Source organism: Puma concolor, chromosome F2 (genome assembly GCF_028749965.1).
Source record: "Puma concolor isolate L17-30 chromosome F2, mPumCon1.1.hap2, whole genome shotgun sequence".
NCBI lineage: Eukaryota > Metazoa > Chordata > Mammalia > Carnivora > Felidae > Puma > Puma concolor.
Window position 1 is genome coordinate 34,386,770 of NC_141684.1, and position 14,157 is coordinate 34,400,926.

The 14,157-nt window shown below is 36.8% G+C and overlaps 1 protein-coding gene across 33 annotated transcripts in view; it reads right to left on the reverse strand.

The window, feature by feature from the left end:
- Nucleotides 1-14,157, reverse strand: part of RIMS2 (regulating synaptic membrane exocytosis 2) — a 614,335-nt gene that overhangs the window by 493,845 nt on the left and 106,333 nt on the right. The gene's annotated exons all lie outside the window — the stretch shown is intronic.

The following is a 14,157-nucleotide window of genomic DNA, read 5'->3' on the forward strand; positions in this document are numbered from 1 at the left end:
AAAAATAAACAGGGATAAAACTTTTTACTTCCATTATTGTCAGAAAAGAAAAAAAAAATGTTTAAAAATTACAATGAACTCGGCTTAGAACTTACAAAGTTGTAAATAATGTCACTCCCATCCTAAGAGTAACAAAAGGCTAAATAATCTACAAAATCATAACTTTTCCTGAGCCCTTCAGAGAGTTGAGGACATAAGGCAAACAAATAATCTGAACTGCAAACAGCAGCAAGCCCCTCCAAAGAGAAATGAAGCACACTGCTCCACCTTCGGCAGAGGAGAGGAGAAGGAGAAAGAGGGGCCACCATACAGGCAGGTAAGAGGAAATCAGTTAAAATTTTAACGAATTGTAAAAGGCTAAGTGTGGGCTCACATGACAGTTTGGAATAGCTAAGGGCCCAGACTCAAGGAAAGCTCACGCTCACTCGCAAGCACTTTTCTGCAGGTCTCTCCTGGGTACTTAGGAGGAAGATTGCGAGCAGGCCATGAGAACAAAGAACCTTTAGGGGTATACATGCTCAGGTGTAAAAGAGGTACCTAGTGGCTGCTGGGGTACAGGCATAATTCCCCAGACTATCTCTCCTAAAAAAAACCAAGCTATGAGCCACAGGGAGAAGAAGGAAACTGTAATCCCAGGGCAAAGGTAGAGATCCCCTGCAGCTAAGGAAAAGTTTAAAGGAAAAAAACCTCTACCCATGAAAGAGGGACAGGAAACCATCTTCAACCAACATCCTATTTTCAAATCAATGGCCTTTCATCACTAGGGGAGGGATGGAAATTCCTGTCCCAAACCTATCAGAGATACAAGCGGATTCACTTCCATGGGAATAAGGACCTAAGAACTCTGAGCAAGCCTCATCCATAAGACCCAGGTGGCGAGGTCCCATCAAAAACAAAGAATAAGAAAACAGAACAGAACACCCTTGCCCCTGCCACAAACCTAAAATCAAGAAGAAATAAGCATCAATGATCTACTGCCGGGGAAAAGGCGAGAGTATAAAGGAGAGACGCCCCCTCCACGCCACTCCCCCCAATTTGAAGACTGCAATGCGCTAAAAATAATGATGGCAACAACAAAGTCCAAACCTATCTGAACCTGTGACTTGATGATGATTTAACTCCCAACACTAACAGTCTGACAGAAAAGTCATGCCCACTTTAAGGCAAAAATGCAATTCAAAACCATGAGACTCAGGAAAAAATTGTAAGGAATAAACAACCCATTGTCAAGAGATAAAATAATATAATTAGATTCAGAGATGACAAGAATGATGGAATTATCAGACAGACTTCAAAATGATTATAATTATTAAGGTAAAAGATCCGTAGAAAAAAGTGGACAACAGGCAGGACCAGATGGGGTACTGAAGCAGAAAGATGGAACGTGTAAAAGTCATATGAAAATGCTGGAAATAGGAGTGGCTGGGTGGCTCAGTCAGTTAAGTGTCTGATTCTTGACTTCAGCTCAGGTCATGATCTCATGGTTCGTGGGATCAAGCCCTGTGCCAAGCTGCGTGCTGACAGTGCAGAACCTGCTTGGGATTCTCCCTCTCCCTCTCTCTCTGCCCCTCTCCCACGCTCTCGCTCTCTCTCTCTCTCTCTCTCTCTCTGTCTCAAAATAAATTAAGAAAAACATTTAGAAAAGAAAGAAAATGCTGGAAATAGAAAACATGGCATTATAGATGAATAATTTCTTTGATGCGCTCATAAGTAGACTTGAAAGAACCAAGGAAAAGACCAGTAAACTTGAAATAAGTCAATAAAAAATATCCAGGGGCACCTGGGTGGCTCAGTCGCCTAGGTATCTGACTCTCAGATACTTCAGGTCATGACTGGAGGTCATGACCTCATGGTTTGTGAGTTTGAGCCCTTCGTTGGACTCTGCACTGACAGCATGGAGCCTGCTTGGGATTCTCTCTCTCTCTCTCTCTCTCTCTCTCTCTCTCTCTCAAAATAAATAAACAAAAATTTAAAAAAAAATCCAAGCAAACAAAAAAGAGTCAAAATGAAAAAAAAAAAAAAAAAAACCACATAGCATCTAAGAGCTCAATTGATCTAACATATGAAATTGGAGTCCCAGAAGAAAAGGTAGAAAACAGAACAGAGGAAATATTTGAAGGGATAATGGCCAGAATTTTCCAAAATTTATGAAAGACACCAAATCACAGACACATGAACTTCAAAGAACCCTTTGTAGAACAGCACCAAATACACACACACTTAGACACAACATACTCAAACTGCTAAAAACCAAAGAAAACTATAAAAGCAGCCAGAGAAAATGACACATTATATGTAGAGAGCCAGTGATAAAAGTTACAAAAGATTATCTTTCAGAAACCATAGAAGTTAGAACACTTTGTAGTAACATCTATATAAAGTACTACAGAAAAAAATCTGTCAACCCAAGATCCCATATGCAGTGAAATTATGCTTCAATAAATAAGGGTAAAATAAAGACTTTTCAGGCAAAGAAATGTTGAAAGAATTTATTGTCAGAAGACATTAACCACAGCAATTTAAAGTAAGCGCTTTAGGCAGAAGTATGATATTCCTTGAAAGGATCGTAGAAACCTAGAACACATAAAAATAAGTGCTTATACTAAAAAGGGGAAAAGTCTCAAATCAATTTCCTAAAAAAGAAGAGATAATTAAACCAAAGAAAGTATAAGAAAAGAAATTTTTTAAATTATAAAAGAAATCAATGAAACTAAATGCTGCTGCTTAAAAAAAAAAATCAATACAGGCGCCTGGGTGTCTCAGTCAGTTAAGCATTCCACTATTGGATTCGGCTCAGGTCATGATCTCACAGTTTGTGAGTTGGAGCCCTGCATCAGGCTCTGCACTGATAGCCTGGAGCCTGCTTGGGATTCTCTCTTTCCCTCTCTCTCTGCCACTTCCCTGCTTGCTCTCTATCTCTCTTTCAAAATAAATAAAAATAAACTTTAAAAAAAATCAATAAAATTAATAAACCTCTAGCCAGAATGATCAAGAGAAAAAAAAAAGAGAAAGAGAAGATAAAAATTAACTAGAGCAAGAATGATAGAGGGAACATCACTACGGACTCCACTGTTAAGCAAAATTAAATGTAAAAGATTACAGGGGCGCCTGGGTGGCTCAGTTGGTTAAGCATCCGACTTCGGCTCAGGTCATGATCTCGCGGTTCGTGAGTTCAAGCCCCGCGTCGGGCTCTGTGCTGACAGCTCAGAGCCTGGAGCCTGTTTCAGATTCTGTGTCTCCCTCTCTCTCTCTGACCCTCCCCTGTTCATGCTCTGTCTCTCTCTGTCTCAAAAATAAATAAACGTTTAAAAAAATTTTTTTAATGTAAAAAATTACAAGAGAAAACTACAAACAATTCTATGCCCATAAAATTCTACAACTTACATGAGAAATAAACTATTTCCTTGAAAGACTGAAACCAGCACACCTCACTCGACAAGAAACAGATAGCCTGAGAAGTCCTATATGTATTAAAAACCTTTAAAAATAAAACTGCAGTTCTCACTGGCTTTAACAGTGAATTCCACCAAATATTTAAGGAAGAAATAACACCAGTTCTACATAATCAAAAATAAGAAAATAGAAAATAAGGGAACCCTGTGGGACACCTGGGTGACTCAGTCAGTTAAACATCTGACTTAGGCTCAGGTCATGATCTCATGGCTCATGAGTTCCAGCCCCACATCAGCGTCTGTGCTGACAGCTCAGAGCCTGGAGTCTGTTTCAGATCTGTGTCTCCTTTCCTCTCTGCCCCTCCCTGGCTCAGGCTCCATCTCTCTCTCTCTCTCTCTCTCTCTCTCTCTCTCTCTCTCTCTCTCTCTCAAAAAAAAAAAAAATAAATAAACATTGAAAAAAAGAAAAGGGAACACTTCCTTTCTAACTTCCTAAGGCCAGCACTACTGTGATACCAAAACCATATAAAAATATAACAGAAAATTATAGACCAATATTCCTCATGGAAAGATGAAAAATCCTCAATACAACATTATCAAACCATGTTAAAGAACAATACATCACACACAGGTGTACCAGGTTTATCCTGGGAATGCAAGGTTGATTCTACATTCTAAATTTAAGCAATATAATTCACCCTATTAACAGACTAAGGGGAAAAACATATGATTCTGTCAAAATATATGGAGAAAACACTTGACTCAGCAAACCAGGAAAACTTCCTTAATGCAATAAGGGTATCTATAGCGAAGCCTATAGTTAACATCATACTATACTGTGAAGGATTTAATGCTTTCCCTCTAAAGTCAGGAATAAAGCAAGGTGTTCTCTCTCACTACCCCTAATCAACACTGAACTGGAAATCTTAGCCCGTGCATTAAAAAAATAAAAAGCATAAAGATTGGAAAGGGGGGGGGGGGGAAACTGTTTGCAGATGGCGTAATTGTCTATATATAAAGTCCTAAAGAAACTACAAAAAATCTCCTACAATAAATGCGCTTTAGCAAGGTCACAAGATATAAACTAAGTATAACCCCCCCAAAATTGTATTTTTATATACTAGCATTGCATTAATTGGAAATCAAAAATTTTTAAAGCAGTCTGCAATGGCATCAAAAAAGAAGAGAAAAGAAAGAAAATGCTCAGGTATAAATTGAACAAAATATATCCAGGCTTTTTTGTTGTTGTTGTTGTTAAGTTTTATTTTATCTTTGAGAGAGACAGCATGAGCAGGGGAGAGGCAGTGAAGGGACACAGAGGATCCTAAGAGGGCTCCACGCTGTCAGCAGCAAGCTGGCTTCAGGGTTCAAACCCACAAACTGCGAGATCATGACCTGAGGCAAAGTCAGACCTTCAACCGACTGAGCCACCGAGGTGTATCCACATGGGCTTTTTATGGTGGAAACTATAAAACTACTGTTAAAAAGGATGAGAGGAGATCTAAGTAATAGGAGAAATGTGCTGTATTCATCAACAAGAAAACTCAATATTGTTAAGACATCAATTCTCTCCAAATTGATCTCTCGATTCAATGTTATCTCAATCAAAAACTCAACATGATTTTAAGAAATTGACAAGCTAACTCTAAAATTTATATGGAAAAGCAAAACACCTACATTGGCAAGATATTTTCAAAAAGAAGATTGGCAGACTCATACCATCTGATGTCAAGACTTATTCTAAAAGCTCCAGAGGTAATCAAGTCAATATTCGGTATTGGCAAAGAATAAACACATACATACACCAATGCAAGAGAATAGAGTCCAAAACAATCCAATGCTTAAATGATCATTAATTAAAAAACAAAACAAAAGGCTGTCAAGGCAATGGAGAAAGAATAATCTTCTAAGCAATAGGAAATTCATGTGCAAAAAAAGCCAGTGGAAATGCATGTGTTAAAAAAAATCAACCTCAGGTCGCCTGGGTGGTTCAGTCAGTTGAGTGACTGACTTTGGCTCAGGTCATGATCTCACAGTTTGTGAGTTCAAGCCCTGCATCGGGCTCCGTGCTGACAGCTCAAAGCCTGGAACCAGCTTCGGATTCTGTATCTCTCTCTCTCTGCCCCTCCCCGACTCGCACTCTGTCTCTCTCAAAAATCAATAAACATTAAAAAAAACTTAAAAAAAAAAGAACCTCAACTCATATGTCACACATTATACAAAAATTAATTCAATGTATTACATAACTGCAATCAATGGATTACAGAACTAAATACAATGACTAAAACCACAAAATTTCCAGAAGAAAACAATGAAGAAAATCGTGGCCTTGGGTTAAACAAAGGCTTCTTAGATAGGTTAGGTTGAAGTCTTTCTTCAATAGTATGTAAAAAATGTGAACCAAAAAGCAGCCGTTGGCAATATGTAAATGACCGAGCAAGGCTGTGTCCCAAAGGCCGTTATTTATAAACACGAAACTTGACTTTCGTGTAATTTTTATACTCACAAAATGTCATCATTAAAATTTTTTGGGGGGGCGCCTGGGTGGTTCAGTCGGTTAAGCGACCGACTCTTGGTTTCTGCTCAGGTCAGGATCTCTGGGATCATCAGTTGGAGCCCCACATCAGGGCTCTGTGCTGTCTGAAAGTGCATAGTCTACTTGGGTTCTCAGTCTCCCTCTCTTTGCCCCTCCCCCATGCACTTGTGAGCACCCACATGCTCTCTCTCTCTCTCTCTCTCTAAAAAAAAATAAATGTATAAATATTTTTTTTAATTTTTTCAATCATTTTTAGGTGTAAAAACCATTCTTAACTCACCACTTACACAAAAACAGTATTTGGCCTGCGGGCCATAGTTTGCCCGCTTCTTTACAATAAGAGTTCATTTATATGACATTCTAGAAAAGGCAAAGTTATAAGGACAGAAATCAGGGACTGGAGTAGAACAAAAGAACTAACTACAAATAGGCACAAGGAATTCTTGGGGGTGAAGGAAATGTTCTATATCTTGCCTATGGTAGTAGATATTTAACTATGTTTTTTCAGGATTCACTGAAGTGTATACCTTGAAGGGGTGAATTTTACTGCAAATAAATCATACCTCAAAAACCCTGACTTTAATAAGAGTTCCTTTCAAAGTGCTAACCTAAAGTCAGTAAGTAAATTAAAAATAGAACTCTATAAGTGAGTCCGTCCTAGCTACTTAATTACAAACATTAACTTCCTTTTCACACCTAGTATCAATACATTTAAATAGCTAATGCCAGTGTCACTAACTTTTCCTGTAACTTCAAATACACTGTTTTACCCTGATTATCTCCTACCAAGTTTAAGTGAAGCTTTGCTAACACAAAACAAGCACCACTACAGGAAGTTCAAGTCCATAAAATGTGTGCCAGAGCAGGTGTGAGTTTAAGTGGACCAGTGGATGAGCTCTGCATCGGAGTTGCTCCCGCCACTTAAAATTATCTTTCCATGTGTGAGATACGCTGTACATTTCTATTGTATACCTGTTGATATGCTTACGATCTCTGACATCCCTCTCAGTAAACGCTCCAGGAGAAAGAGAAGGCAGAAGGAAGAGGAAAATTAGAAGGAGCGGGGTTTTGTTTCAGATCTAGAGGCACTGGAGTACACACTGGAACAAAAAAGCAGAAGTCTACCTCAGTGAACTGTGCTAAAATATAGCATCTCCAGGGAAGTGGAAGCTCCATTTCACCCATGGGGAGCAAAGTTAGTAATCACGTATCCCTAAGAACTATTTAAAGGACTCTGTTTGAAATCCTCTTACAGAGAACTGTAGAAATCCCAGGACTGCAGCATTAAGGCTGCAGGATGGGATCCAGTGGTCCCAGCTGTGGGGAGAGCAGAGATAAGCTGCAATCCAGGGAGGACACAACAATAGTTTGAGGTAACAAGGGAAGATTTAGAGAGATTTTGTATATTCATCCTTCCAAGTCCTATAAAATGAGAAACTACTGTACGTAGAGTCGGTGGGGTACAGGCAAATTCAGGAGCTCAACCGCATTCCTTGCCAAGAAGAGCGTCTCCCCCTGCCCCTTCAGAAATATGCAAAAAGCTCTCTCTGCTTCCTCGCCCCATTATTCTCTAACCACTCTAATCTGGTTTCCGGTCTTCTTACTAATTCTCACAAAGTTTATCAATGGTCTCCCTGTACCTAAAATTAATGAACAAAATTTTTAGTCTTGATCTTACTGAGTTCTCAACAATATTTGAAATTATGTTCAACTATGTTCATTGCCCCCTTGGCTTTCATAATGCTCTCCTTGTTTTCCCATATCTGTGGCCTTTCATTTTCTTTTTCCTTCAAAGGTCAAGATCGAGGCCCTCTTCTTTTCATTCTGTGATGTCTTCTTAGGCAGTCTTATCCCATATCCAAGGCTTCAATTTCCACCTACATACAAATTACGTATAAACATAAATGTCCAGCTCAGACTTCTCTGAGCTTTAAAATTCAATTGCCTACTCAACATCTTATCTGTAAGTCTCAACACCACCTAAAATTCAACATGTGTAAAACTGAACCCATAACTTTCCTACACAAACCAGATTCCCTTCCAAGTGTTCCCTATTTCAGTAAATGGTGCCACCATTCAATTATATGGCCTGAAATCTAGAAATGTTCCAGAACGATGTCTCTCCCTCACATGCATAATTTATCACTAACTTTTTTTTCTATTTTACTTCCTACATGTGTCTTGAATCCTTCCACTTGTCTCTATATCCCCTGTCAATACCATAGGCTTTGTTACCATCAAAACCCACCTGGTCTCCTAGCTAGTTTACTCACATCCACACTTCTCTGCCTCAATCTATTGTGCACACAGGAAAAATTACCTTTGCTAAAAGATACTGTTTAAAATGCTCTAATGGCTTCTGATTGTGAAAGAAAAAGAAAGAAAGAAAGAAAGAAAGAAAGAAAGAAAGAAAGAAAGAAAGAAAGAAAGAAAGAAAGAAAGAAAGGGAGAGAGAAAGAGAAAGAAAGAAAGAAAAAGAAAGAAAGAGAGAGAGAGAGAGAAAGAAAGAAGAGAAAGAAAGAAAGAAAGAAAGAAAGAAAGAAAGAAAGAAAGAAAGAAAAGAAAGAAAGAAAGAAGGAAAGAAAGAAAGAAAGAAAAAACTTCTTATGAAGACTTACAAAGCCTTGAATATTCTGGCATACATTCCCTTTTCAACCTCAAGTTTTGCACTGTTTCTTTACCCTCATTCTGTTAAAGCTATTCTGGCTTTCTTTCATTCTTCAGACTCATCATTGGGTATCTCATTACTGGTCTTTGCGCTTTATACATGTTCTTGCTTCCACCTGGAATGGATTGCAATGCACTTTTTTCTTCTTTTTTTTTTTTTTTTTCCTTTTGCTTTTTTTAAACCTTAGGTATCCAGAATAGCTGATCATAAGCTTTATGGCACTGATCCACGCTTGGCTTCTATTTTAATTCATTATTTTCCTTTTCCCAGTGTGATTTCCCTTCTATCGGATAACCAGTCTTGTATATTTACATAAATGGCATTATGCCATTTACTTGTTTCTGCTTATGTTTGTCACTTAACTTTACATTTTTATATTTAAATCTAAAACTGCATAATGCATATGGTGTTTATGGTGTATCAAGTAGATAGGTACTATTATTATTAATCCTATTTTTTTTTTTTTTTATAAAATTTTTTTTTTCAACGTTTTTTATTTATTTTTGGGACAGAGAGAGACAGAGCATGAACGGGGGAGGGGCAGAGAGAGAGGGAGACACAGAATCGGAAACATGCTCCAGGCTCCGAGCCATCAGCCCAGAGCCTGACGCGGGGCTCGAACTCACGGACCGTGAGATCGTGACCTGGTTGAAGTCGGACGTTTAACCGACTGCGCCACCCAGGCGCCCCTTATTAATCCTATTTTTATTGCTATTCTGCAGAGAATCCATTTTGCTCATGATCACACAGATGGTAAATCATTAAAACCAGATCCAAATTCAGTGTTGCTCCAGAATCCATGCTTTTAACCACTACAGTTTTCGTATCTAGTTCATGCATTTAATGGATGTATAATGTTCCATTTACATAAATCACATTTTATTCATCCATTTATTTTTTTAAGTTGGCCCTTTATAACTCATTACGATACCGTATTTCTGTAATGATGTATTCATAAACCCATATACACGCATACCTGTGTAAATACTCATGTTATTGCACTTTTCAGATATTGCATGTTTTACAAATTGAAGGTTTACGCGCTGCGTCAAGCAAGTTTACTGGCACCATTTCTCCAACAGCATTTGCTCATATAATGTTTGTGTCGTTTTGGTAATTGTCACAATATTTCAAACTTTTTCATTATTATTCTATTTGTTACAGTGATCGGTAATCAGTAATGAGAGCATTTTTTAACAAGACAGTACTTTTTAATTAAGGTATATACATTGGTTTTTTTCTTAGAATGCTACTGCACACTATAGACTACAGTATAGCGCACACATAACTTTCATATGCACTTGGAAACCAAGAATTTCATTTGACTTGCTTTATTTCGATATTCACTTTACCGCGGTGGTCTGGAACTCAACACACAATAACTCTGAGGTAAGCCAGTATGGTTTTCTCTGGGATATACATGCAGGAATATGGTATACATACTCAGGTTCACTAAATATTTAGAAACTGCTCTCCCAAGTGGCTTAACCCAGTTAGCATACCTGCAAGAAGGGTACGAAGGTTCCAGTTTTTCTTGTCTGTGCCAATGTGTGATATTATTTCACTTCTAATATTTTTTCAGCTTTAGCAGATACAAATTGATGTGGTTTTGTTGGTTTTTTTTTTTTTTCAGTTCATGTTTTTCTGACTTCTGATAAAGTTCACGCCACTGGACTGCCTCTCCTATGAATTGTCTATTCACTCCACCCTTACTCCAGTTGCATCCAATCCTCTGTTGGATTTCCCGTATTTTCCTGGATGATTTGCAGTAGGATCCTATATAACCTATATGTTAATCATTTATAAGTCAGGCAAAACAAATATCCTAGTCTGATGATTGTTAATTTTGTACATGATGTCCTTTGTTAAACAGAAATCTTTAATTTTGATATAGTCAAATACATCAATTTCTCCCTTCAGGGTTTGTGGTTTCAGTGGCTGGCTATAAAAAATTCTTACTTATCCCTAAGTCAGTCACAAAAAAATTCTGGTCTCTTCTAATAGCTTTATAATTTTGCCTCTCACATTTCGGCTTTTAATCGATCTGAAGTTTATTTTTATATGTGATATGATGCAAGAATTTAATTTCAATCTTCTCCATATAGAGATTGCATTTTCCCAGCACCATTAAATAGTCCATCCTTTCTTCCACTTATTTGTGATGGCAATCTATCATATACTAAGTTCCCACATGTGCATAGGTCTATTTACAGACTCTGTATTCTATTTCATTGATTTTTGTGCTGTTCCTACTCCAGAACAACACTGTCAGAACCAAACTCCAAATACAATGAAGGGTCTAAAAGATTTAAATTGAATATAAATTTAAATATATAACTTTCCAGTGATATAGATCAGAGATCAGCAAACTCTCTGTAAAGAGCTAGACGGTATATGTTTTAAGTATTGTGGACTATAGGGCCTCTGTCACAACTACTCAGCTCTGCCCTTAGGATGTGAAAGCAGCCACAGACAGTACAAAAACAAGTATGACTGTGTTCCAATAAAACTTTATTTACAGAAACAGGCAGCAGGCAGGATTTGACCCACACACCACATTTTGCAGATCCTGAATATAGACATAAAAGTCAAAGACACACTTTAATTTAAAACATTTATTACAAATAAATATTTAAAAGATGTACACATCAAATTATAAATATTGCTTTTTCCACTTTATTGCTTCATAAAACTATTTTTTTCCAAATTTTTTTTAAAGATTTTATCTTTACGTAATCTCTACAACCAACATGGGTCTTGAGCTCACAACGCCAAGATCTAAAGTCTCATGCTCTACCAAGTGAGCCAGCCACGCACCCCTATTTTATCCAAATTTTCATGTGTATTTTCCACATCAATGTCTCCCTCATCACTAAAGCCACTCAAGGAACTCAGTGTTTTCCAAAGTAAATTTTCTTCACTTCTGAGTTACTTGAAAAATTGGAACTTTTTAATCTATCAGTTCCTGGAAATCCTGCTATTCCTGATAATTTTATAACCAGCCACAGATGTTTTTGTGGTTGCTGCTGTTTTCTTACTCATCTCATAGATATGTTTTCATGATCCTCACAAGCTAACCATTTACATGACTCCTTCTTTAATCTTTAAAAGGTTTGTTTACCACAACTTCCAATACTAACCATTGTGAGGCCATACCCCCCAGTAATTTCTAGACTAACGCTTAATTTCTTTATCTCCCCTTTCACAGATTCCGTCGGGTAATATCTATAGGTATAAGTATATTTGTTTGAGGTCCTTTCAGGATAATGTGTCTTCACTCAGCAGAACTTTGTAGTTCAAACTAATCCTGGGCTTTCATAATAAGACAGATATTGTTAACAACTCAAAATAAAGCCATTTTCTTTTACTAATGGGATAATCTCAGGGGAAAAAAAAAACAAAAAGAAACAAATGTAAAGGAATGCCACATATTCCAGAACATATACTACCTGGGCCTTTGTAACTCATTTTGATATCTGGCAAAAGGAATCTTCCCCTTTGCTCTTCTGTTAGAAAAATTTCTTTGCTATTTGTAAATGTTTTTCTTCTACATAAATACTTTAATCCTTTAATCCAATTCTCTTGAAACTCTTGGTGGAATTTCTACTAAATTGCATTGCATTGATAGATTTGTTTTAGGAGATTTGACATCTTTACAATGTTGTGTCTTCTCTCCTACTAACACATTAAGTGCATTTATTGCCAACCCTCAAAAGACAGTCACCACCTATACGGCTTTACAGGTGAATTTTTTAACTCAACTTTCTTCATCTTAACTTCTCATCTACCCCCAAGGAGTCCATAAATATATGGGTTTTTTTTTTCCCAATTTAATTGGCTCCTTTATTGACCTATATTTTCCTTGCATTACATTCTGTGCATTTAAAAACATTATTTTGAGATGGAGCCTATAGGATTCACCAACCTGTTAAAGGCATCCATTTAAAAACCAGATTAAGGACTTCTATAAAGTACTCTCATGTTTTATATGTTGTTTCAGAAGAAAAGCGAAAGAAAGTTCCCCGACAATTTCATGAGGCCAACGTAACAATGACACTTTGTACTCTTCACTTCCATAACTCCTCAGTATTCTCACTGCACTTCCTTGGAAAATTTCTCCTTAGCATCTCTGACTATGTTAAATCCCTCCATGAAGTATTTTCAAAGCACTATAGTATACTATAGCATTTCCACATCCTTCCTTTTATTCATATATACGATTATTTGATTAATGCCTGTCTCTCTAATTAGAAAATATAATTTGTGAGGATTATTTTGTCTGTTTCTGCTGTCCATTCTATCCCACTGAGAAGCATGATCCATGGCCCATAGCCACGTCCTCAATAAATATTTACAAATGCTGAATTAACAATGAATACACAAATGTGTGCTATGTGTACCCTATTTTATAAGTGATGGAGCAAAAATTTAAAGTTGAATATGAGCCAATCTTGTCATCAGTAAGATAGACATATATGAACAAGTATAGACCTAAGATGAATATCAATAAACTATAACACAAGGAAAAATGAAACATATACTAAATAAATATGTAAGAAAAATGGTTTTGCAACACAAAGAAAAAGCCATTAATTGTGGATGGTGTTGGCATGACTTCATAGAAGACTTCTATGACGTCACAGATGTTTCAGTTTTTAAATATCCTACACATCCTGGACTTTAAGGATACGCAAAATTGTGATAGGCAGAAAATGGAGACTGATTCAACCTTTAGTATTTCATATGCAAAGCATGAAAACAGATGGAGAATTCAGGAAGTTGAGAGTATTGTCATTTGGCATAAAGTGTGTATGAGAAAAGAAGGGGAAGAGAAATATAGTGGGAGATGCCAGAGAGGCAGCCTGGGCGAGAATATCTTGACTTCCTTGCTAAGAATTATTCCCCATATTATCTGATATTCAACTTAGTTTGTCACATTACAGGTTATAGAAATCAGTAAGACACAGATGAGAAATATCATAAAACTATCTCGAACAAATCAGATATTTGGCCCACTCCTTGTATGCTAAAAACATTTCTCCAAAACAGTTTGTAACAATTGCATGCACACACGTAAACCCACCTTGAAATACTCTTTATGTTAAAATTTAAATGAAGTTCTTTAGATAATAATTCTTTATATTTAATATGTATCTTTAATACATGACTTTGTTTTTGTGTTTCTTGATAACCAATATCCAAAAGACAAGGAAATTCAGGAAGTCCATTTCTTAAAAAAAAAAAAAAAGAAAAACCTTTTATATAATCGCCAGATATAGAATCTTTGGAATTGAAATGATTATTTCATTCACAAGTGAAATCACCTCGATGTTACAAACTGAGGTTTAAAAGAAGTAAAAGTACACTCATAGCTTATAATTGACATTAGGAAATGATTCATCTTCAATATGAAGATTCCCCTTTCTGACGCCGAGGGGAAAGTGCATTTTGTTGCTTCTCTGAAATTTGTATCTTAAACAAAAGTATTCAACAAATTCAATTCTGGGGAAAAACTGACAAATAGCAGAAACATTTTAAGACCACTATAAATATTCCACCTT